General features: G+C 44.7%; 1 long non-coding RNA gene across 1 annotated transcript; it reads left to right on the top strand.

Annotated features, from left to right (window-relative positions):
• The first annotated feature begins 288 nt into the window (after nt 1–288).
• On the top strand, nt 289–15788 carry LOC138753275 (uncharacterized). Its single transcript, XR_011351070.1, has 3 exons — nt 289–454; nt 14558–14741; nt 15714–15788. It is a non-coding gene; the product is annotated as an uncharacterized lncRNA (long non-coding RNA).
• Nucleotides 15789–26186: the final 10398 nt, after the last annotated feature.

Below are 26186 nucleotides of genomic sequence, written 5' to 3'. Positions count from 1 at the left end.
AATCATATGAAGAGCATTTGAAGAACACAGGGAGAACATCCAAACTCCTTATAGACAGTGCAGGATTTGAACCCCTCTTCCGATGGCTGCTGTTGTCACAGCACCGCCCCGCTAACCGTGCAATTTTGTCTGTGGCTGCAAGCAGAATAATGGTCGTGACTTTAATGTTAGTGTTTTGTGGATAACATCAATGGCTTGTTTTCCACATAACCTTTTACTGCAGGCATTTCATCTCAGTATCTTTCACTTTCATTTTTTTTTGACCTTTGCTAAGGAAAAGTTGTTATGTTGTCTTATGTGTGACTTATTGCCAATTTTCAGTCACAAATCTGTTGAAGGTCACAGGTGGTGCACATTGGGAATCCAAATGTGGGAACCCTGTGCCTTATTCTGATTTGGATAACTTTCCAAAAATTACAGCTGATGGACAGAAGATTATCTGGCTACAAATCAGGTAAGCAAATCTTTCATTTCCAAATCCCCAATGTGGTCAAAATTCCATGTGGATAATGTTAAATTATGAAAGGTTCCTCTTTATTATCACGCAATAATACAAAAAAATCTTATGTACACGGTATAGGTCAACTTTTGCCTGCTGTAAGAGGACTTAGAGCATTGGAAAGATTTACCACTAACACTGAGAGGAAGGGTAAACTGTATTAAAATGAACATCTTCCCAAGGATACAATACCTATTCCAATCATTGCCAATTCACCTAACAGAGAAATTCTTCAAGGAGCTAAAGAAAATAAGGAAATTCTTATGGAAAGGGGGGAAACCGAGGATACCGCTAGATAAATTAACAGAATGGTACAAACAAGGGGGCTTACAGCTACAAAACTTTAAGAATTATTATAGAGCAGCACAATTAAGATACCTATCAGATTTTTATCAGACAAGGGAAAAAACAGATTGGACCAGATTAGAGCTAGATAAAATAGGGGAGAAGGTACCTGAACATGGGATGAAAAGCTGGTGCAACAGGGGAATTCACCAGTACTGCACCATCTGCTCAACATTTGGAAGAAGATTCACATAGAAAGGAAAAAAACAAATGATCAACTACCAAAATTAATATTGACGCAAAATCAACTAATCCCTTTTACAATAGACAACCTTTCCTTTAGAGAATGGGAGAGAAAAGGGATCAAAAGAATAGAAAATTGTTTTTTGGGAAATAAATTATTATCTTTTGAACAAATTAAGTGCAAATATGGTATAACTCACGGTAAAATGTTTGCATACCACCAATTGAAAACCTACTTGAAGGACAAATTGGGAAGCAGGCTGAGGTTACCAGAAGGAAGCACTTTTGAATATGTGATTACAGACACAATGATAATGAAAAGATTTATAACAAGCATGTACATCAAACTGCAAGAGAAAGAGAATGAGAAAACAAGCTGTAAACCCAAACAAAAATGGGAACAAGATCTAAGCATAAAGATAAAGAATGAATCATGAGAAAAGCTATGCTCCTGAACTATGAGAAATACAATAAACACGAGGTTACGCATGATACAATATAATTGGTTACACAGGCTATACACTGCACCCCAAAAGTTAAATAAATGGGACCCAACAGTATCAGATAGATGTTTTCGCTGTAAGGAGGAAATGGGAACAACAGTACATGCAATTTGGGCATGTGAGAAAGTGGAAAAGTTTTGGGAAGATCTAAATCAGGTAATAAATAAAATCACAAAAAGCAATATACCAAAAAATCCAGAGATCTTTCTTCTAAGTAATATAAGAAGTAAAGAATTAGGCCTCAAACTGGATGAAGCGCAAAAAAGATTTATTATGATAGCCTTAGCTGTAGCAAAAAAATGTATAATGTCAACCTGGAAATCAGAAGAGAGCCTGAGAATACAGCAATGGTACATAGAAATGAATAAATGTATTCCATTGGAAAAAATAACATATAATTTAAGAAATAACATCATAGTATTCGAACAAATTTGGGAACTGTACATGGAACACAACAGAGAAGTCCTACCGCGGACCACCACCACCTAAAATGAGAGAAGGAGAAGAAGATGAAATGAACTGACCCAGTATGTAAAAGTAGATGACACAAATTTCTTGTTTATTTTCATTGTGTGATGACATTGTTTAATGGGTTTAATGTATCATATATGTTGAACGTTTAGTGGGTGGGGAGGGGGGGGTGAAGGAGGGAGGGAAGGGAGGGGGGAAAAGGGGAGAAAATGACACTGTGTATATTCAAGAGGGAAATGTTTGTGTGCATTTTGGTCAGTATGGTTCATAGTGTGAAAAATTTTTTGAAAACTTTTGCCTGCCATAAATGCAAAAGAGCATCACCATTAGCATTGCCCAGTGCCCCCAGTAATAAAAAGTACAGTAAAATCTCAATGCCTCATACTTACAGGGATTGTTAGATGCTGGAGAAGCTAGTTTTCTGGTTGCTTGAGACTGTGCCCAGTCAAGTCACATTTATTTATCGTTCATACCATAGAGATAGCGTTTCTCCAGGACCATGCAGCATATCTACATAAATATGAGTTTGAATAGAAGTTAAAATATTAAGACTTATACAGTAACACTCCACGGTACCCTATCCCTAAATGTTTTGGGAGTTCTGATGACTGATGACTTGAAGTCTGATGACTTAGGGGGAAAAAAAGCCATTGCCCAATCTGGGCATAAGGGCCTGAGTGCTGCAGATGGCAGAAGGGAGAACAGTTTACTTGAGGCTTGTGTAGTGCATTGAGTGTTGAAGATGTCCTTCATGGTAGGAAGAGAGCCCCCAATGATCTTTTCCGCTGATTTCATTAGACTCTGCAGGGTCTTGTGGTCTGAGGTGGTACAGTTTCCAAACCAGGTGGTGATGCAATTGGTCAGAATGCTCTCAATGCATCCTCTGTAGAATGTAGTGAGGATGGAGGGTGGGAGATGAACTTTCTTCAGCCTTCACAAGAAGTAGAGGCACTGCTGGGCTTTCTTGGCTATGGAGCTGGTGTTAAGGGACCAGGTGAGGTTCTCCGCCAAGTGCACTCCAAGGAACTTGATACTCATGACGACCTCAATGGTGGAGCCATCAATGGTCAGCGGAGTGTGGTCCCCCCCCCCCCCGAAGCTTCCTGAAGTCGACAACCATCTCTTTTGTGTGTTGCGTGAATGGAGAACTAATGGCCAACTTTAAACTTCCGTATTTTTTACTCATTTATTTTCCCCAATTTTTTGCTTGAATTCTGGATAACAAGGATTTTACTGTATTTATTGTTCAAAAATCCATATTAAGTAATGTATGAATTTGAGAAGTATGAAGTAACACAAGAGAGGATTTCCTTATCAGTTGTCAGATTTGTGTAAGCTATTCTCTTAACTTGGTGGAACAGTTCTATCATAAAATCCTTGTACAAAGAGTAGAGCTCCAAAGGTGTGACATTGAATTTTTAACACTACTACCCTCAAGTTAGCTTTGGGAGTGCACGGAGGACGTGCCTGAATTCCTGGTGATAATGCGCATGTCCCAAACTCTCCCCAAGAACCCCGAGTGACACTGAGGCTGAACAAACTCTGCTGCAGCAGTTCAGTGGGGCCGAGCAGCATCAGGGGAGATAAGGGTTGACGGTTCCAGCCAAAACTCTTTATCAAGACGACAGTTTGAAGCCAAAAAAATCTTCCGAATTTCAGCTCAAAATGTACGGCCTTTCTTTTCCTCCCGTTGACACTCCTGGGGCTGCTGAGTTCTTCCAGCAGAGTTTGATTACCTTCAGATGGCACCATCTCCTGTGTGTCTGTGAGGTGGATTGATTAGGGTTACATATACCTGGGAAGTTATTAATGTTCTGTGATGTGGTGCCATAGCACATTCTATCAGTGTGATGTTCCGGAGAGTTATTTCTCTGTAGATGATTATTAATTTGTCAGTTCATTACCTATCTAATTGGCTTCTCATCAAATTTATTATCAACCTTTCTATGATATTTGACCTTATCCTTCCAGAGTAGAAGCCGACTATCTTTCCATTATATTAATTTTCACTTTGGCAAGTAGACAAGACCTCAGCTTAATATTTTTAATCCCAGTGAGTATCTCTGCCTTTCGAGTTAAAATATTAAGACTTATACAGTAACACTCCACGGTACCCTATCCCTAAATGTTTTGGGAGTTCTGATGACTGATGACTTGAAGTCTGATGACTTGGGGGGAAAAAAAGCCATTGCCCAATTCCGAGTTACTCCTCCCTGTGGAAGTAGTATCTGCGTCACGTGTAGAAATCCTTTCACCATCAGATTTCCGAACAGACCACGAAGCTGTGGACGCTACCTCACGCTTTCCCTGTTTTGCACATTATTTTGTTCAATCTCGTACTTATGAAGCTGTAATTTATAATATTTTTGCATCTTGTACTGCACGATAATGCTGCCGCAAAACAAACAAATTACGTGACATTTAATGACAGTAAACCTGATTCTCTGTCTCAGATCAGCTGTGATCTCACTAAATGGCGGAGCGGGGTGGATGGGCCATATGGGCATAAGAAATAGGGGCTCATTCTGCCATTCAAAGTGATCATTTCTGATACATGCCGTTTTATTTCCCCTATCCCTTAATTCCCCTACAATGTAAAAATCGATCCAACCTTGTAAATCTATTTACTGAGGTCACCTCCACTGCTTCAATGGGCAGTGAATTCCATAGATTCACCACCCACTAGGAAAAGCAGTTCTACCTCATTTTCAGTCCTCAAATAGCACTGAATATTGAGGCTATGTCCCCTAGTTCTCGTCTCCCCCATCAATGGAAACAACTTACCTACCTCTATCTTATCTATGCCTTTCATAATTTTATATGTTTCTATAAGGTCCCCTCTCATTCTTCTAAATTCCAGCGAGTTCAGTCCCAGACGACTCAATCTCTCCTCATAGGTTAACCCCTTCATCTCTGGTGGGGTGGGGGGGGTTCTCATCAAATGACATTATGTTTTTAAGTTGACAGAGTCTGGTAAAGCATCAGCAGGTATGCTCAGTAATTCTACTTGTTTATTCATGCCTGTCCTGAGACTTTGGACTGGAAACAGAAAATCCTGTGTTAATGGGGAACATCAGGCAGTTCAAGCACCACAATGAAGCTCTCTGAGATATGAGTCCTGGGCAGTTGACCTACAGCCTCACAGCTCCAGCAACTTGATTCATTACAGGTTCCAATGCCCTCTGTGTGGAGTTTGCACATCCTCCCTGTGACTACATGTATTTCCTCTGAATGCTCCACTTTGCTCCAACATTCCAAAGATGGACAGGTTGGTAGATTAATTGGCCAGTGAAAATTGCTCCGATTGTGCAGATGGTGGTAGAACCTAGGGGGAGTTGATGGGAATGTGCATAGAATAAAATAGGAGTACTGTGGGTAGGTGCTTGATGGTCAGTGTGGACTCAATGGGCTGAAGGGCCTGTTTCTATGATGTATGAATCTATAACTCCACAATAAGTCATGCATGATGCTCCATTGTTCCCTGTTTTAAGGATATCAGTGGCTCAATCTATTTGAAGGTGGAGATGGTCTGAATAGTTGGCCACAAAGAAATAAGAATGATAACCTTCCTGTAAAGTTTCCTGTACTCCTACACAATTCTTGTGCCTCCATAATGAAGTAGGTTGTTCTAACTTCAAGCTAGTTTATGGAGCCCAGTACATCACAGGCAAAACTCTCCCGTCCATTGAGAACACCAAAATGGAACGTTGCCTTCAGAGAGCAGTATCAATCATCAAGGATCCGCACCACCCAGGACATGCTCTGCTCTTGCTGAAGGAGGTTCAAGTGCCACAAGACCCACACCACCAGGTTCAGGAATAGTTGCTACCCCTCAACTGGACAACAGGCTCATTCACAAGCTCATTAAATCACTCATATTTTGCTCATTATTTATTACTCTAAATTAAACCTACATCTGCATTTGCATAGTTAGTTTGTTAACATTTTTTTTTCATTCTTTGAGTACAGTTTTACAGTTAATGGTATAGAAATTCTGCCTGAGCCGCTGAAAAAGAATCTTAGGGTAGTATGTGATGTCATGTACCTACTCTAATTATAAGCTTGAACTTTGAGGACAAGTAGTAAACAAGGCATGGCAGGAATGCATATAGCCATTGCAGAAAGTGTGCTGGGAAGATTGAGTCAAGAGAGGCTACTGGGTATTTTGTATCGAAGTTCCAATCCAGCAACACGGCAAAGGAAGTTGAACCTCTGGTGTAGAATTAATGGAAATAAGGTCCTGAGGCAGATTGCAGTAAAATTATCATGGGCTTCATGACCATTGGCCCACAATCTCAGAAGCACATTGTGAAACTGTTAGCGCCCCTGCTGCAGTCCAAGATGGTCCCTCCCCATTACCTCAACACACCCAAAGGATGTTCAGAATCAGAATTTATTGCCATGATCATGTTTTGCAAGCATTACAGTGCAAATATTGCTATAAGTCATATATCAAAAATGAATAAATAGTGTAAGAAAATAGGAGAAAGTGAGGGCCATTGATTATCCATTCAGGAATCTGATGGCTGAGGGGAAGAAGCTGTCCTTGAGCCGCTGAGTGCTCATCTTCAGGCTCCTGTACCTCCTTTCCGACGGTAGCAGTGTGAAGAGGCCGTGGCCTGGGTGGTGAGGGTCCTTGAGGACAGAGGCTGCTTTCTTTAGACACCGCCTCTTGGAGATGTCCTCGTGAAGACTGTAACGTCACTGGCCGAGTTAACAACTCTCTGGAGTGCTTTTCCTGTCCTGTGCTCTGGCACCTACCTACCAGACAGTGATGCAACTAGTCAGAATGCCGTCCACGGTTCACCTGCAGAAATTTTAGAGAGTCTTTAGTGACGTACAAAATCTTCTCAAGCTCCTCACGAAATACAGCCTCTGTCAAACCTTCTCCGTGATTGCATTGGCCTGGAGGCGGCAGAATAGATCTTCAGAGATGTTGATACCCAGGAATTTGAAGTTCTTGACCTTTGATTATGTTACGTCACAGATTAGCAGCAATAGAAATTTGCTGAGACTGTGCTATTTTGCACAAAAACCAACAGCTCTCTGAACCCTTCTCCATTAACAATGGCGTGAAGCAAGGCTGCATTCTCGCACCAACCCTCTTTTCAATCTTCTTCAGCATGATGATGAACAAAGCCATGAAAGACCTCAACAATGAAGACGCTGTTTACATCCGGTACCGCACGGATGGCAGTCTCTTCAATCTGAGGCACCTGCAAGCTCACACCAAGACACAAGAACAACTTGTCCGTGAACTACTCTTTGCAGACGATGCCGCTTTAGTTGCCCATTCAGAGCCAGTTCTTCAGCGCTTGACGTCCTGTTTTGCGGAAACTGCCAAAACTGCCAAGTCAGCCTGAAGAAAACTGGGGTCCTCCATCAGCCAGTTCCCTACCATGAATACCAGCCCCACCACATCTCCATCGGGCACACTGAACTCAAAACGGTCAACCAGTTTACCTATCTCGGCTGCACCATTTCATCGGATGCAAGGATCGACAACGAGATAGACAACAGACTCGCCAAGGCAAATAGCGCCTTTGGAAGACTACACGAAAAACAACCAACTGAAAAACCTCACAAAGATTAGCGTATACAGAGTCGTTGTCATACCCACACTCCTGTTCGGCTCCGAATCATGGGTCCTCTACCGGCATCACCTATGGCTCCTAGAACGCTTCCACCAGCGTTGTCTCCGCTCCATCCTCAACATCCATTGGAGAGCTTTCATCCCTAACGTCGAAGTACTCGAGATGGCAGAAGTCGACAGCATCAAGTCCACGCTGCTGAAGATCCAGCTGCGCTGGGTGGGTCACGTCTCCAGAATGGAGGACCATCGCCTTCCCAAGATCGTGTTATATGGCGAGCTCTCCACTGGCCACCGTGACAGAGGTGCACCAAAGAAGAGGTACAAGGACTGCTTAAAGAAATCTCTTGGTGCCTGCCACATTGACCACCGCCAGTGGGCTGATATCGCCTCCAACCGTGCATCTTGGCGCCTCACAGTTCGGCGGGCAGCAACCTCCTTTGAAGAAGACCGCAGAGCCCACCTCACTGACAAAAGGCAAAGGAGGAAAAACCCAACCCACCAATTTTCCCCTGCAACCGCTGCAACCGTGTCTGCCTGTCCCGCATCGGACTTGTCAGCCACAAACGAGCCTGCAGCTGACGTGGACATTTACCCCTCCATAAATCTTCGTCTGCGAAGCCAAGCCAAAGAGAAAAGATTTTTATTATTAATTACTAATAACACCTTATCTAAACTTAACCCCAGCTATGTATGAATATACTTATAAGTGTGTATGTGTGTGATACCCAAACCATTACAGCTTAGGCACAATTCTGGAAAGTTATTCCAAAGTTTGCCTGAGAAATTCAGTGTTGACATGAAGACTCTTAAACTGATGCATTTAGAGATCCAGAACCCCGACGTGGTTCAGGCCAAAGTGACCTTTCCCTCGGTCACAGTGGGATTTAATAATTCCCCTTCAAAGTGACCTTTCCTCTGGTCACGGTGTGGTACACTATTTTCCCCGATGGGGGGGAAATCAAGCAAATTGTCCATTGCCCCACAGGGCCTCTCCAGCCGTGTGGTGAATCTCTGCTAAGCTGCCTGTCTCCCCTCTGGCGAGCCTTTTCTGTACTAACATTGGCTGTGGATTCTCTCTACCATTAAGGACACTCCCCTTGGGTATAACTGTATATGCACCCATTGTCTTTCATTATTGTACCATGAGTTTCTGCTAATAAAAGCCATGATTATTGTTTGACCACATCGTCTTTGTCTACTTCATCAAGCTGCTCACCAAATGCTGCTTCTTTTAAAAATGGCTCCTGATCACACAGCGTCCTGTTCCTTAAAATGTTACACTCACGTGTCTCTCCACACCTGTGCCTGGATAAAAGACGACAAATGTTCCTTCGCTTCCTCCAGAGGATAAACTTTGGGCACAGTATGTACCTGATTGTTTCCAACTCAGTTCGCTCCATAGTTGTGAATGGTCGCAGCTTATACTGTTTAACCCTTAAAGTGACAGTCACACTAAAATGAAATGCCTCGTAATAATGCCAGTGATCCCCACATCCCTTGCAATGAATTTAAAGAGAAAATCATAGATTGCAAAACCAAATTTTAAATGAAAGGTACAGGAGACTGAAGAATTCAATCAATATCCTTGATGTTTGTCCAGTAGATGGCAGGTGATGTTTACTTATGTCCTGAGAAAGAAGTTAATTGCTGAATTGCCATGAGACGAGCGCATTAGTCCCCTCAAAAGTTTCATCCGTGAAAAAATATTATCAAGGTCATGGTAGTGTGAAACATGAAAGTCTGCAGATGCTGTGATTGCTGTGAATACACAGAAATGTTGGAGAAATTCAGCAGGTCTCAGTAAAGATATATTACTGCCTGAGGCAGGGCCTGAGCCCTTCTTCAAGGTATGAGCAAAAAGCAGACAGGTGCCTGAACGAAAAGGCTGGGGGGCGGAAGGGGGAAGGATGCAAAGGGTGGGGTAGGAGGGAGGAGGACAGGCCAACAGACAAAAGCCCCTTTTCTATTGGCATCCTGTCCTAGGAATTAACTGGGAATTTACTGGGACAGGGTCCAGCGGAAAAGGAACACTGTCCAAACATCAGTGTCAAATGTCAAATGTCAAATTGACCACCTCTATCCCTGTTCATATCCCCGGTGTTTGCTGATGCCGGCGTGCTGATAAAACCAGTGGAAAAGGGGCAGCAGATAGTCAGCTGTCTCAAGTCTTGCCATCTCCGATCCCCGGGGATAAGTTGTGTTCAGTGGAAAAGGAATTAGTGTCCCAGTTGAGGGTGGCCGGCCCCTATCCCGAGACACTACACAGCCAGTTAACTGGGATGCCAGTGGAAAAGGGGCTAAAAGATGATAATTAGACATAGATGGGAGGACAAGAGAGGAAAGCTGAGAGTTGATTGGGGAGGGGGTGGCTATTCAAAAGCAGAGCTGGAGGAAAGGAGAGAGAGGGATAGGGAAGATAAAACTGGAGGAAATGAAAAATAGATATGGGGGAAGCAGAGAGATGGTGGAGGTGGCTAACAGGAACTGGAGAAGTCGATGATTATGCCATCTGGTCGGAAGATGAGGTGTTTTTCCTCCAATTTTCGGGTGGTCTCAGTCTGGTAGTGCTTGAGACCATGGGCAAGGGAATGGGGTGGGGAAATTGAAATAGGTTGCCACTGGGAGATCCCCACTATTGCAGTGGACAAAGCCAAGGTGCAGAGCGAAGTGAAGGCCAAGATGGTAGCCGGTTAGAGGCCTGGCCAGAACACAGCAATGGAAGAATGGAGGATCGGTTGAGGAGAATAAATTAGAATATGAGATAAAGCTAGCTAAGCAAAATGTTAGAGAACAAAGTACTGGTCTGAAAGAAAGTGAATCTGTGGAATTGATAATGGAAAACAAAGAGATGGCAGATGAATTAAACTGCCATCAGTAAGATGCCAGAATTATTTGTTACGAGCCCAGAGGAGCCCAAAACCCAGCAGCAATAGAAATTCACCAATAGTTACTTTACAAAAATTGCTTTCAATTTTCTTTAAGCATAAAATCAGGATCAAACTTTAACTTATAACTATTAACTTTACCGTACTTAACCCCCTTCTAATTCTAAGCGCACATGTATGTAATGTGTATATGTTCAGGAAAGTTCTTTGATTCACAGTCCAATCTCATTTCTCCAAGTTCACCAGTATCAGGCAATTGTTATACTGTGCACAGAATTTATCATTTATGAATCTTCACCAAGCTCTGGTGCTTAGAGGTAAATGGTTACCACTCAAGGAAGTTCTTGTTGCTCATTGGACACACACACAAACTGATTTCCTCCACTCAGCTACTTCAATGTCTTTCCGAAGAAACTTCCCCCATCATGGATTTTCCAAATGATAACCTCTTCTTCCAGGGCACCACAGAGTTCCTCTTGTTTCCCTTGTTTCAGAAGAAACGCTCTAGCCAGCCATTTCCTCTTGTAAGGACCACAGGGGTTTTCAACAGGCTGAACTCAGAACTCTCAACCCATCTTCAAAATGAGGTTTTCAACAAGCTGCCAGCTTTCCATGACTACATAACTCAGTTCTCTCTCTCTACCCCCCCTCTCTCTCTCTCTCTCTCTCTCTCTCTCTCTCTCTCTCTCTCTCTCTCTCTCTCTCTCTAAGAGAAGACGCCTGTTTGTTTTTTTTCCTCCCTGTTTGCAAAACCAGATGACCTCTCTTAGAACAGCAAACTGTAACCAGATAGATTGCCAGCACTGGAATCAGTGTCTGCCTGGGCATCTGTTACTTTCAAAACAATATTCCATTTACTCCACTGCCTCAGTCCAATTAACACCTACTTATGAAGTCTCCATAGGCATTCTTCAAGGTTTCTGTAAAGTCACTGTGGACATGGAGTCTTTCTTTTAGCAAAGCTCTTGATTTTAAATGAGATCTCTTTTGTGAAGTGCTACTGGCTGTTTGTGAAGTGACCTACACTAAATCCCCACAATCTATCTCTTTTAAAAAACATACTTATATATAATCTAAAATATAATATACCCTGTAACATAGTTTTCAATTAGGAATTTGAAGGGCAGACGGAATTCAGAGGAAATTCCCAAGAAAGTAATATTGAGCAAATTGTCAGAACTGTGGGGCTGACAAACTTCAGATCCTGAGGGATTTCATTTTGGGGTTGAGGTGTTGATTATTTTTTTTGAAAATTCTTTAATTTTGGGGAAGATTTCATCAAATTGGTAATTAGGAAATGTAACTCCTTCATTCAAAAGAAATAAAAGAGTCTCAAGTCCAATGAGCCGAACAGGGTTTGATCATTGTACGGTATGTTCTCAGTAAGCGATGGGCTTGTTTCAGGGTTGTATGGCTATTATCGAATACGTTGCGGCAGGGCATTCAGAAAAGTTTAAGGCAACCTGGCAATTGAATAATGATTTTGTTAAAGAGAAATGACGTTTGAGTAATTTATTTGTGTTCTTTGAAGGAGTGATATGACTATACTTGGGTTTCCAGAAAACAAAGGTTTGGAAAGTAATAGTTTATTTTACAGCCGGATTAGGATGATTGTCCGACAGGTAGCTGAATGTAAATCAATGGGTCTTTTTCTGGTTGGCAAGATGTGATGAAACATGGGGACTGGTGCTGGGCCAAAATGATTTGGACAAATGAACAAAGTATGTTCTAAATTTTAAATTTAGACATACAGCGCGGAACAGGCCCTTTTGGCCCATGAGCCCGTGCCGCCCAATTACACCCATTTGACCTACAACCCTTGGTACATTTTGAAGAGTGGGAGGAAACCGGAGCCCCTGGGGGAAACCCCATGCAGATATGAGGAGAACGTACAAACTCCTTACAGACAGCGTGGGACTCGAACCTCGGTCCTCATCTTTGGCGCTGTAACAGCGTTGCACTAATCGTTATGCCAACCGTTTGCCACTAATATGACACAGACATAGGGATATCAAAAGGTTAAATGTGTAGGAAAATTTTCTGCCAAGTGGAGAAAAGAGGGAAAGTTATCATCCAAAGTGGTGATAAAGCTCTGAGATGCAGAGGGATCTGGGTGGCCCAGTATGTGATTTGCCAAAGTCCAGTAGACAAGTCAAGAGAATAATTAGGGGTTAAAATAAAAAACGGAATAATTAGGAAGGTTCACAGAATGTTACCTTTATAAATAGGGAGGTTATGCTTCAGGTTTGTGTGCCATTGGTGACAGTACATCTGTCAATCAAGCCAAGGTCTGTGTCCTCTCCCTGGCCAGCATCATTAGTGCTGAGCCCCAGGTTACATTCAGTCGATTGTGTTTGTGAGGTTTTAATCATCCACTGGCCAGATATCTGATTTCTCCAACTCTCTAATCTGAAAAGAATATCAGGCAGACTCCCCCCCAATTCATCCTATGTAGCACTAATGACTGCATTGGGACTGCTTCCTACATCTGTGCAGAACTCATCAACTTTGTTACTAATCTCCAGCCCGTTCTCCAATTCCCTTGGATCATTTCTGACATTTCTCTCCCCTGTTTAGATCCATCCGACTCCATCTCAGTTAACACTGACATCCGCTGCAAACATGCTTTAAAGCTTTTGTGAGGTCTTAAAAAATGCCTGGTACTGTTCCATTTTTGGGGGGCATAACTGCATATTGGAGGATCATGACCACGTCTAGATTTTGCATTTCATGGAGCAGCACCTTCAGCCACAGGTCGGAGACAGTTGTAAGGACATATTATCCTGGGGTAGAAAGCAGGAGGATCTCTGAGTAGAGCTCAGTTTGTAAGACACATGGACGAGCTCCTTCCTGTGAGCATCAAGTGTCCCTTTAAAGTTCATTCAAAATCATTTATTATCATTTGACTGTATATACTGTGTACAACCAGGCAAAGCAGCATTTCTCCACAACATGGTGCACACAATGCACAGCTCATATCCACACCTGCCTCCTGAAGAGTGCTTCTGATTTGTCAGACATACATTGCAGATTTTTCTTTATTATGATCAGAATTCTTCTGTCATGAGCAGTGGAGGTCTTCCTTGGAATAAGAGTGCCTTTGCGATTTCTGAGCTCCCCAGTACATTCTTTCTTCTTAACATATATAACATATATAACAATTACAGCACGGAAACAGGGCATTAGGCCCTTCTAGTCCGCACCGAACCAAACTTTCCTCTCTAGTCCCACCTACCTGCACAATGACCATAACCCTCCACCTTCTTCTCATCCATATACCTGTCCAACTTTTTCTTAAATAATAAAATTGACTCTGCCACCACTATTTCTCCCGGAAGCTCATTCCACACCGCTACCACTCTCTGAGTAAAGAAGTTCCCCCTCATGTTACCTCTAAACCTCTGCCCCTTAACTCTTAACTCATGTCCTCTTGTTTCAATCTCTCCTACTCTTAACGGAAATAGTCTATCCACATCCACTCTGTCTATCCCTTTCATAATCTTAAATACCTCTATCAAATCCCCTTTCAACCTTCTATGCTCCAAAGAATAAAGACCTAATCTGCCCAATCTCTAGATGCTTAAACCCAGGTAACATTCTGGTAAATCTTCTCTGCACTCGCTCCTCTCTGTTTATATCCTTCCTATAATTAGGCGACCAGAACTGCACACAGAACTCTAAATTAGGCCGCACCAACGCCTTATATAATCTCAACATCACTTCCCAACTCCTATATTCCATGCAATGATTGTTAAAGGCCAGCATACTAAAAGCCTTCTTCACCACACTATTCACGTGAGTTTCTACCTTCAGGGAACGATGTACCATTACTTCTAAATCTTTCTGCTCTTCTGTATTCATCAATGCTCTCCCATTTACCACGTATGTCCTGTTCTGATTCTTCTTACCAAAATGAAGCACCTCACACTTATCAGCATTAAATTCCATCTGCCATTTATCAGCCCACTTTTCTAAGCAGCCCAAATCCCTCTGCAAACCTTGAAATGTTCCAAACCACTGATTTTGGTAATTGTAAGGTTTAGGTGATGTCTTTTACTGTTTTATTCTTGTTTTTCAGGCTCATAATTGCTTTGTTGACTTTCATTGACACAACTCTGGTCCACATGTTGTAAAATGGAAACTACAGACTCCAAAGGGAATCAAAGGCTTAGAAGCAAGCCGAGCTCTCTTATACCTGCACCAATGAAGCAACTTTACCAAATGGAGTAATCATAAACATCTGTGAAGCCAAATATCCCCAAGTATGTGGTGCCCTGAAATGTTATGAACTAATAAACCCGTATTAGTACAAACAAAGGAACAGCAATGGTAAATTCAAACTAATTTTATTAAATTATTAATAACAACATTTCTTACTTATTTCTAAACTTAACTCTAAACCAGTGCTTCTAAAGCTTTCTCTTTCCACTCACATCCCACTTTAAGTATTCCCTATTCCATCGGTGCTCTGTGATTAGTAAGGGATTGCTTCAGGTGGGATGTGGTTGAAAACCCCTGTTTTAATTGTACAGGTACACGATCCTTTATCCGGACATCTAAAATCTGGAAAGCTCCAAAATCCAGCAAGTGGGGACTGGCAGTCGGGGGAGGCGGCCAAGGGACTGATGGTTGGGGGAGACTGCTGGGCAGCCGAGGGAGCGGTGGTCAGGGGAGGTGGCCGGGGGGGAGACTGCTGGATGGCTGAGGGACCGACGGTCAGGGAGGTAGCCGATGGACCGCGTTTGTGGGAGGCGGTCAAGGGACTGCGGTTGGGGAGGCGGCCGAGGGACTGCGGTTGGGGGAGACGTCCGGGCGACTGGAAGGGGGTGGGGGTGGATACAGCAGCACAGTTCGGGTGGGCTTTCTGAAATCCGGAAAAATCCAAAATTCGGAACGCACTGTCCCTTAGGGTTCTAGATAAAGGATCATGTACCTGTACCTAATTGACTCGTTATGGGCACAGTTTCATAACTCCAAATGAAATGGACCAATGACAATTTTTCTCATACAAAATATTTCAGTAACAATTGGATCTAGAGCAGTGATTCTCAACCTTCCCTCGACACACACCTGGTTCCATGTATCAACAGGGTCATGGCTCTGCAAGTATTGATCTATCGCAATACTACAGCTCAGCTTCAGTGTAGAGCACACTGTGGTAAACCACTGTATGTCGTATGTTTGTTTATTTGGGTACACCCATTGGCTGACTGTGTCTTTGGCTCTTCCCACAGGTTCCAGAATGTTCCACAGCTCCCTGCCCAGTGCAGAACAGTTGAGCAGCATGGATGTGTTTTTGTTCTAAAGCTAATAAATACCAATTTATTCGTTCAACTTCAGTCTTTTGGAGTTATTGGCGGTGCATTAATTTTATTAGCTATAGTTTTTTTAAAAAATGGAGCAAATCCTGAAACTTGGGAAGCTGGAAATCGACCCTCAATCACCGGAGGCTTTGACCAATTTTGATCTCTGGCTACGCTGTTTTGAGATATTCCTGCAGACATCTTCAGCCTCTGTGTGGTCAGAGACTGACTGATTACAGGTACTACTCTCCCAAGCTGGCATTTTGGTGTTCTCGATGATCAGGGGTGCCGTGTTGTATCAGGGGGCCATGGACATTCTAAAGAGCTAGTACCTATGAAAGATTAACATAGTCTAAGCCAGACATCTCCTGGTGACCCAAAAGCAGTGACCCAGGGAGACAAACGCCGAGTTCTTCTGGGACCTGAGAACCCTTGGAAGAGCCTGTGAATGTAAGGCCGTGACGGCTGCTAAATACATGGAGGACCTGATCAGGGATGCCTGTGTTGCAGGGATCAGGTCAAACTACATCCGCCAAAGATTATTGGAGCAAGAGGAGCTCAGTCTGCAGAGAGCAATTGAGCTGGCAGGTACGCTGGAAATGGTCCTCCAGAATATGGAGGCCTACTCAACTGTCAATGCGGCCATCTTGTAGTTGCCCTGTGTGCTGTCATCTTGGGACACGCTGCCACTCCCTGGCCCTGCTAATGATCTGACCATGGTGATGGCACCTCGCAGACACCTTTGATCACCACCACCAGGTGCAATCAGTGACCCAACTGTGGCCGCTGTACTCTGCAAGCCCCCGGTGCTATGTCTGCAGGCTGGGAAAGCACCCGAGGCAATGCTGCCCAGCGAAAGACTCGACTGCTCCAGCTGTGGGAAGAAGCGACACCATGCTAAGGTGTGTAAAATTAAACCCCTTCACAGCAGCGCTGTGTGCAGATCGTGGGGGTCCGCCATCCTGGATGCCGCCTTCACCGGGAACTAGCAGCACCACATGTGAGTCGCGGGGACCTTCATCTTGGCAACCATCTTCGAGATTCAGCAGCGCCATGTGCGGACCTTGGGGGTTGCCATCTTGGTCACCAGCATCTTCCGAATCAGCACTCAACCTCTTCACCAAAGTGAGAAGCAATGCCTCCATCAAACTCGACCAGGATGGCCCGCGTCAGCTCATCAGGTCAATGATGGGCATTCAAGTGAACGGCCACGTGACAAGTTGCCTTTTCATTAGTCGGAGCATGGAGAGCTTCATTCATCCTGACATGGTGCAGCGCTACTCCCTCATGGTATGGCCAGTAAACCAAAATGTCTCCTTGGTCTCAAGGTCACATTCGGCGATGTCCATGGTTACTGCGTAGTAAGTCTGACTGTGCGGGGTGCAGACTATAAAGACTTTAAAATGTTGGTGATGCCACAGCTCTGCGCTGCCATGCTACTGGGACTTGATTTTCAATGTCACCTTAAAAGCATGATGGAGTTTGATTCACCCCTCACTGTCTGTAACCAGCAGTTCTCAAATCGTCCACTGCGCTCCACCTACCCTTCAGCCTCTCCCTGCCATCACACCCAGCCAGCAACCCAGTTTCTCATCATGCTAGATCTGTGGACTCTCCACCCTCAAAATCACCCCTCCACCATTGTTTGCCAATCTCACCCCCAACTGCAAACCCGTCGCCATCAAAAGTAGGAGATACAGAGCCGGGGACAGGGCCTTTATCTGGATGGAGGTGCAATGGTTACTTAATAACGGGATCATTGAGCCCAGCACCAGTCCTTGGAGTGCACAAGTGGTGGTCATGAGGAATGGGGGGAAGAACAGGATGGCCATTGACTACAGTCAGACCATTAATTGGTACACACAACTAGAGGCGTACCCCCTCCCCGTATATACAATATGGTGAACCAAATCACACAGTATCAGGTTTTTTCTACCAGCGACCTGAAATTCACATATCATCAGCTCCATGTCCACCCAGTATACGGGTTCAAGGTGAATGGCCGTCTCTACCACTTCCTGTGGGTCCCCTTTGGCATCGCAAATGGAGTTTCAGTCTTCCAGCAGGAGATGGATCGCATGGTAGATCAGCGTGCACTTCTCATCTGTATCATGGGTGACCTCTAATGCACTAAGTGGGGAGGGGCGTGCCAGGGTCCAACCTTGATTGGCAGGTGATGTGACTTCTGAATAGGTTTCAGACAGGGAGGGCTCATGACCACCCGCAATACCCACATCCCAGACAGACAGGGAGGCCACATTTCCTCCACACACAACAGGCAGTGAGAATGCTGAACGACCAAAGGAACTGCTCACATTATCCATCCGAGACTCTCATATTTATGGAAGAATATTTATTAGTGTATTTGTATATATTTGTCTTGCGTATGCATTGTTTGTCTGTATGTGCGCTACGTCTGGTTGTGTGCCTGCGGGTTTTGCACCGAGGATCAGGGAACGCAGTTTGATCAGGTTGTACTTGTGCAATCAGTTGAAGGTAAAGTTGACTTGACATGAAGTCGACAGTGCTGCAGAACCTGTACACATCATGAGCACGAGCCAGTTGCTGGGCCTCCTGTGTGCTATCCGCCATCTCTTCATAAGGCCATGAGTTTTCTGCAAGATCTCAGGCTTCAACTGCCAATCGAACTGCTTCTTTTCCCAAGAGGCATTCACAGGTTGGAAATGGATGCATTTGTCAATTTTAATTGGATGAGCCGAATGTTATGGATTATCCTTTTCCTGCATGGATCGTTGTTCGAATCAGTTCCCACGAAGATGGTTCATGTGCAAAAGATCGCCTTGGTGGATTCCTGTCTAGTGCACGGTAAAGAGGCATTTTATCAAGAAGTTTTGTAGAAGCAATCTTTCACAGTACTCTGTCAGTGTGAACTTGTCTAAAGAGAGATAAAGAGATTTAAAAATAAGATACAATCTCACATGCAACGGAGGAGTCTCTGACAAATGAAAACCAGAAACGAATGGATCTAATGATCTTTAAAAATAAGGGCACATACCCAGCAGTGAAGAAGAAACAGCGGCCAGAAAAATAGTCCCATTACCATGGCATCATTAATCTTTTTCTTCTTTTGCTTATTTTATCTCTTAAGTTCTTGTGCAGATCGTACATCTTGTTTCATGATTAAATAACCTTTATTTGCAACCTGCAAACTGAATTGGTTGGTTCCAAATTTTCAATCATCTGATTTAAGTTACACTTCATCCTGAATTAATGATTGAGCAGAGTCTTAGTGGTCACCCATGTTACAGATGAGGAGGGTGATAAGTTTAAAACAAATACTCCAAGACCATAACAAAATATTAACTTGGTTTGGATAACTAATGAATAGATGGTCCAAATGCTTCATTGATGCCAACTTTGCAATGTGGAGGAAAAGGGGAAAGGCATTTAATATGGGAAGAGTATTCCTTTACTATTCGTATCAGCTTCTAAGTGTTTCTTAATATTACCCTGTTATGTGCTCGATAGTGCTCGGAGACTTCTGAAGACCACAACCACACTTTTATTAGCTTACAACTAACGGCCGGAATCTACAATAGTCTTGAGGTAAATCGGAGGTCAGGCGGGAAAACAGGGTTTATTTCGGGACCGACAGAGGCAGGGCCAAGAGGGGGTGTCGGCCATCTAATCTACACATAGACAGTGAATTCCAGTTCACTGCATACCCTTCGGTCACCATTTATTGGATTCTTTAATTAGCCATTCCGACATTTAGACTTACAGGATCAAAGAGTTTTATAGCTCAGAACTAGGGCCTTCAGAACAATTTGTTGATGTCGAACTGACGTCTACCCAAGCCAGTGTGGATGTACAGAAAGGTTGACGTTGCTGGGACGAGATAAAGGCCATTCACAAACGTGGTGGAGAAACTCAGCAGGCCACTCGTACATTGGGAGTAAAGGGTAAGGGCCCAAGTCTGAAACACTGGCTACCCTTTACTTCCCATGGACGCTGCGTGAACTGCTGAGTTTCTCAAGCACTTTGGGGTATTGCACGACCCCAGCATCTGTGGATTATCTTGTTTAACTCCATTAATAGCTGACGAAAGGACCAGGGCCGAAACGTTGGTCACCCTTTACTTCCTGTGGTTGCTGTGGGACCAGCTGTGTTTCTCCAGTACATTTGTGCATTTGCATTCAGTCCCAGGAGAGCTGAGCCTTTTCTTGTTTAACTCCATGAGCTGAAGGGCCCGTAGAGTTAAATAATCTGTCTGGTTTGTGGCCCACATTAAAACCAAAAAATTATTTATTGAATATTAGGCAGGAAATTAATAGCATGAAATGTGTTCAGTGTGATATATAGTTGATTGATAGTGTTGTATTGCTTGATAATTTATTCCAGTAAAACCTGTTTCGCACTACTGACTCAAAACATTAATACCTGACGAAGGGCTCAGGCCTGAAACGTTGGTCACCCTTTACTTCCTCTGGTTGCTGTGGGACCTGCTGTGTTTCTCCAGCATGTTTGAGTATTGCAGTGAACCACTGAGCAGAGGCACTTGTATATATGTATATACAGCTATGTATGAGTAGCTGGCCCACCCACTGATGACTTGATCCCTAGTGACACCTCCCCTTGTGACCGGGCCATAAAGGTCGATCTCCCTCCCCCTGTCCTCCATTCGAGCACATGGAATTGGGCCAGCTACAGTCTAAAGTGTATTAAAGCCTATCGTTTCCCACTCACTGTCTTTGACGTTATTGATAGAGCGTATCAATTTAATACACTTTAATTCCCACACGGGATGGACAAACTGCTGCGACCCGACAGGCTAGACATTGATCCACAGATGCCTGGAGCTGCTGAACAGTACGAGCAGTGGATCGAGTGCTTTTTGAACTACCTGGAAGTCGTTGCGCATCTGGTGGACTCAGATGAGAAGAAACTCCAAGTCCTGCAAGCGAGAGTGGGTCGCTGAACATACCAGGCGATCAGAAACTGCACAACCTACCCAGAGGCCATGGCTGAACTCCACAACCACTACCAACCCCAGGTGAATGAAGGGAACTCACGATATCTTCTGGACTTGAGGAAACAGCAGCCTGTTGAGTCCATGGACGAGTTCTTTTGAGCCCTGTGCGACCTGGGGAGAGACTGCAGGAGCACTGTTTCGATCCCAGTACCAGCAGCCCAGTGTGTGAAGAAAATGGTTCAAGATGCCTGCGTGTCTGGGGTGAGGTCTGACTACATCCATCAGCGACTGCTTGAGGAGGACAAATCCTTCCAGCTTGCCAGGACTCTCGATGCCACCCAGTGCAATGCCGAGACGATTGCTGCTGGTAAGAATAGGCCTTCCATGTGTGGCCGCGGGTGCAGCCATTTTTAGATTCAGCATCACAGACTGCCTCAACCCCACTGCCGCCAGTGCTGCGATCGAGCAACTGAGGTGCTACGTCTGTGGCCAGCTGAAGCACCCCCAACGACTCTGCATGGCTAAAGAGATCACCTGTCCAGGATGCGGGAAGAGAGGACATTACCAGTGTGTCTGTAAGTCCAAACCCTCCCAATCAAGCAGCGCTGCGTGCGCCCATGGGGGTGGGTCATTGACCCTGATGTCACCTCCAGTCCCAAACAGCTCAACCGTGTGTGCGACCCGGGAGTCACTATCTTACCAGTCGTTACTTCTGCCTTCTTGGATGATGTCACTTCTGCCTTCTTCCTCCTTCTCGCCCGATATAACCACATGGTCAACACAGGGTCCGCCATCTTACCGATCGGGCCCCCCGCCAACAGCGACATTCCAGTTTTGGCATCCGTGATATTGAACCAAGGCAGCCCTCACCTGATCACCCACTCGATGATGGACATTGAGGTAAACAGGAAAATAACTAACTGACTGTTTGTCAGTGGGAGCACAGAGAGCTTCATCTACCCGGACACTACCCAAAAAATCTCTCTCTCTCTCACCCTCTCTCTCTCTCTCCTCTCTCTCTCTCTCACTCTCTCTCCCCCTCTCTCTCTCTCTCTCTCTCTCTCACTCTCCCCCTCTCCCTCTCCCCCCTCTCTCTCTCTCTCTCCTCTCTCTCTCTCCTTCTCTCTCTCTCCCTCTCTCTCTCTCTCTCTCCTCTCTCTCTCCCTCTCACCCCCTCTCTCTCTCTCCCTCTCTCTCTCTCTCTCTCTCTCTCTCTCTCTCTCTCTCTCTCTCTCTCTCTCTCTCTCTCTCTCTCTCTCTGTGAGACCAACGAGCATCATGATCTTTATGGCCGCAAAGGACCAATCCACTGAGATCCACGGGTATTGTACTATGTCATTAATGGTATTAATGGTGGGGAGGGGGGCAAACACTACAATAACTTTTATTTCTTGGTAATGCCACAGCTCTGTGCGCAGATCCTCGTGGGCCTCGACTTCCAAAGCCATTTCAGGAGTGTGATGATGGCACACAGATGACCACAGCAGCCCATAACATTATACATCCCCCAGCTTACAGAACCCCCAACCCCGGCAGCCAGCCCCCACCTGTGACCTCTCCACCCTCCGCATATCCCTTCTGTTGTTATTTGAGAACCTGACCCTGGACTGCAAGTCCATTGCGTCAAAGAGCAGACGTTACAGCGCTGAGGGCAGGGTATTTATAAAGCCCGAGGTGCAGCGACTCCTGGCGGAGGAGGTCATAGTACCCAGTTCCAGCCCATGGAGAGCCCAAGTTGCGGTGGTCAGGGGTGGAATAAACCCTGTATGGTGATCAACTATAGCCAGATAATCAAATAATTCACATAGCTGGACCCTTATCCCCTGCCCCGGATCACCGACATGATCAATAAGATCGCCCAGTATAGAATGTTCTCCACCATTGACCTGAAGTCAGCGTACTACCATGCTAGGCTCTTCCACTTCCTCTGGGTACCGTTCAGAGTCACTAATGGTTCCAGAGGGAGATGGATTGGATGGTGAACAGGCACAAACTGACATCCATCTTTCCTTACCTAGACAATGTCACCATCTGTGGCCACGATGCAAATCTTCCCAAATTCCTTCACATGTCAAAGTCCCTCAATTTGACTTATAATAGGAACAAGTGTGCATTTAGCACAACTCATCTGGCCCTCCTCAGATGTGTCGTGGCACATGGTATCATTGCCCCAGATCCCGACCTCATGCGCCCCTTCTTGGAGCTCCCAATCCCACACAACCTCAAGCTGCCAGGGGTTCTTTTCTTACTATGCTCTAATAAGTGCCCAATTATGCCGATAAAGCCTATACCCTGGTAAGATCCGAAACCTTCCCCTTCCCGGCAGAGGCCCGGGCGACATACTCCCAAATCAAAGGAGACATCACTAAAGCTACAATTTATGCCGTGGATGAATCCAGGTGAAAGGTGATGCCTCCAACTTTGTGCTGGCCCAGGAGGGCAGGCCAGTGGTAATTTTTCTTGCATCCTCCACAGTCCCCAGACATGGCAATCCTCTGTAGAGGAGGAGGCATAGACAACCATTGAGGCAGTACGTCATTGGCATCATTACCTGACCGAGAAAAGATTTGCACTGCTAATGGACAAACTAGCCATGGTCTTTATGTTCCACACCAAATTGTGGGGTAAAATCAAGAATTACAGAATTCTGAGGTGGAGAATTGAGCTCTCCACCTATAACTACGATATCCTATACCGGCCAGACAAGCTCAGTGACCCCTCAGATGCCCTATCCCAAGGGACATGCACCAGCATGCATCTCAGTGGCCTGACAAGTTGCACCTCATCAAAGCCATGCACCCCTTTGAATGACTCAGTATAGATTTCAAGGGGCCCCTGTCCTCGTCCAATGGGAATGTCAATTTCATTAACGTCATCGATGAGTACTCCAGGTTCCCTTTTGCCATCCCCTGTCCCTACATGACCTCAGCCACATTCACACTCTAGGGGTACTGGAACTATATCCACAGTGATCAGGGGTCCTCTGTCATGAGCGACGAGCTGCAGCAATACCTGTTGGCTAGAGGCATAGCCACTAGTAGGACCACAAGTTACAACCCCAGGGGAATGGCCAGGTAGAAAGAGAGAATGCCATCATTTGGAAGGCGGTCCTCCTAGCCCTCAAGTCAAAAGGCCTGGCAGTGTCCCACTGGCAGGAAGTCCTGCCTGAAACACTCCATGCCATCTGATCCCTCCTATGCACCACTACCAACATGACCCCATATGAATGCATGTTTTCCTTTCACAGGAGGTCGGCGACCGTAACCATATTGCCTCCTTGGCTCTCATCCTGCTGCAGAAACACGCGAGAGGTTATAGGACCGATGCATTGGTCAAAGTGGTGCAGCTCCTGTATGCCAACCCTCAGTATGCCTATGTGGTGTACCCTGACTGCCATGTGGACACAGTTCCTGTCTGGGATCTGGCGTGTGCCGGAAACCCCTACCCACCCTTCACCCCAGCCAACCCAGATCTCACCTACACCCACATCTCCCCCCTTAGGGACCCGGTGCAGGTTAGCGACATATCCCAGGCACCTATACCACATGCCACATACCTCCTTCCAGCTACTCCGACCACCACGACTGCCCCCACATACAACCAATCCCCACCTCCTACAGAGACAGCCCCCCCAGTATCAAGACACACGACCAGCAATGAAACTGACCAGTACACCAGGTCACAGAAGCAGAGGAGTGAGCTGAGCCTCTAAGATTTTAACCCAGTGGGGTTTTGTGGGTGAATGTGGTGATCTGTATATACAACTGTATGAGTAGCTGACCCGCCCACTGATGACTCACTCCCTAATAACTCGCCGCTTTGTGACCTGGCCATAAAGATCGACCTCTCTCCCCCTTTCCATTCATTCGAGCACATGGAATCGGACCAGCTACAATCTAAAGTGTATTAAAGCCTAGCGTTCCTCACTTGCTGTCTTTGGAGTTATTGATAGAGTGTATCAGCACTTCTTGTTTAACTCCGTGTGCTGTTCACCTTTATGACTTGATATTCATCTTGAGTTAAATCAGATTGCATGCACTTTACAATGGATAAACCCAACGACTGAAACAGAATGAAGGGGATTTAACCCAGTTGTGTGTTGTTGTGTTTTAAAGGATAATAGTGTGCACTAGAGAGAATTTTCAATGTGACGGAGTCATAGCCACACTGGGATAGATGCAATTTCAGTCCAATGGATTCTCCTGATGCGGTTAGGTTTTCTGGATGTGGAGCTGAATGATTCTGCATCTTTGACCTAATCCATAAGTGGACTTCAAAATCATAACAAACGAGGATGTCTTTTCCTGTCCAATATTTCATTGATCAAAGGAGAACTACCAGTCAAATAAAGAACTCTTTCATTACATCATGACCTACTGAAGATACCGCCCTCCCATTTCTTTATCCAAGGGAGTTAAATATTTAATCTGTTAAGTTTGTGGCCCACATTAAAAACCAAGAAATTATTTATTGAATATTAGGCTGGGAATTAATAGTATAAAATGTGTTCAGTGTGACATATAGTTGATTGATAGTGTTGTATTAAGCTTTGAAAATTTATTGTCATGGAGCATATGTAGTACTTTTAGCACAATTCACTCGGAACATTTCGAGGCCTATGTTCCTTTTTCTATTGACATCACTGTCAAAACAATAATTGTACAAGTCGTGCTGCCAGAGTAAAATTGTTTCTTAATACAGAATGACTACTTCTGTGGTAACTTTGAGCAAGGCATAGCACAGTTGGGGAGAGGTAGGAGCGGGAGGAGCCAGTCTTGTGGTTTGGGCCAGTGCAGGAAAGTGGGGCTGAGGTAACAAAAATCAGCCAAGCCCTTATTCAATGGGGAGCAGGGATGGAGGGCTGATTGGCTTTCTCCTCCTCATACCTCTATGTTCCTGTACCACCACAGATTTTTAAATTTTGACGTACAGCACGGTAACAGGCCCACGAGGCCTTGCTGACCAATGACACCCCATTGACTTACGTCCCTCATACATCTTAAAGGGTGGAAGAAACTGGAGCACCTGGAAAAATCTCACACAGGCACAGAGAGAATGTACAAACTCCTTACAGTCAGTGCCGGATTCGAACCCAGGTCACTGACGCTGTTACAGCGTCGTGCTAACTGATACGCAAACTGTGCCACCCTTTGTATTTGTTTGTCTTTGAATCCTGTTTACAAAAACAGCCAAACCTCCTTAATATAACTTTCACTCAGATACGTTTTTACAGTGTTCGAAATTATGTTTTCCCACACAAATGTAGCTACCAAACAAATGTACTGGAACAACAGTACAAGATGCTTATCAATGAGTGGAATGAGAAGTTTCTGAGAAATCCATCGATCTCAGAGAACATCTGAATGCTGGAGGTTAACAACACTCACTTGGCTAGCAGTAATTGGTTTTAACTCCATATGGTATGTTAGCAAGGGTCTGGTTGGTAGTTCTGTCATTTCTGAGTCAATAAG

The sequence above is a fragment of the Narcine bancroftii genome, chromosome 2, assembly GCF_036971445.1.
Source record: "Narcine bancroftii isolate sNarBan1 chromosome 2, sNarBan1.hap1, whole genome shotgun sequence".
In the NCBI taxonomy this organism is placed as follows: Eukaryota; Metazoa; Chordata; class Chondrichthyes; order Torpediniformes; family Narcinidae; genus Narcine; species Narcine bancroftii.
The sequence above is the reverse complement of the archived record's forward strand: the minus strand, read 5'-3'. Positions and strand labels throughout refer to the sequence as shown.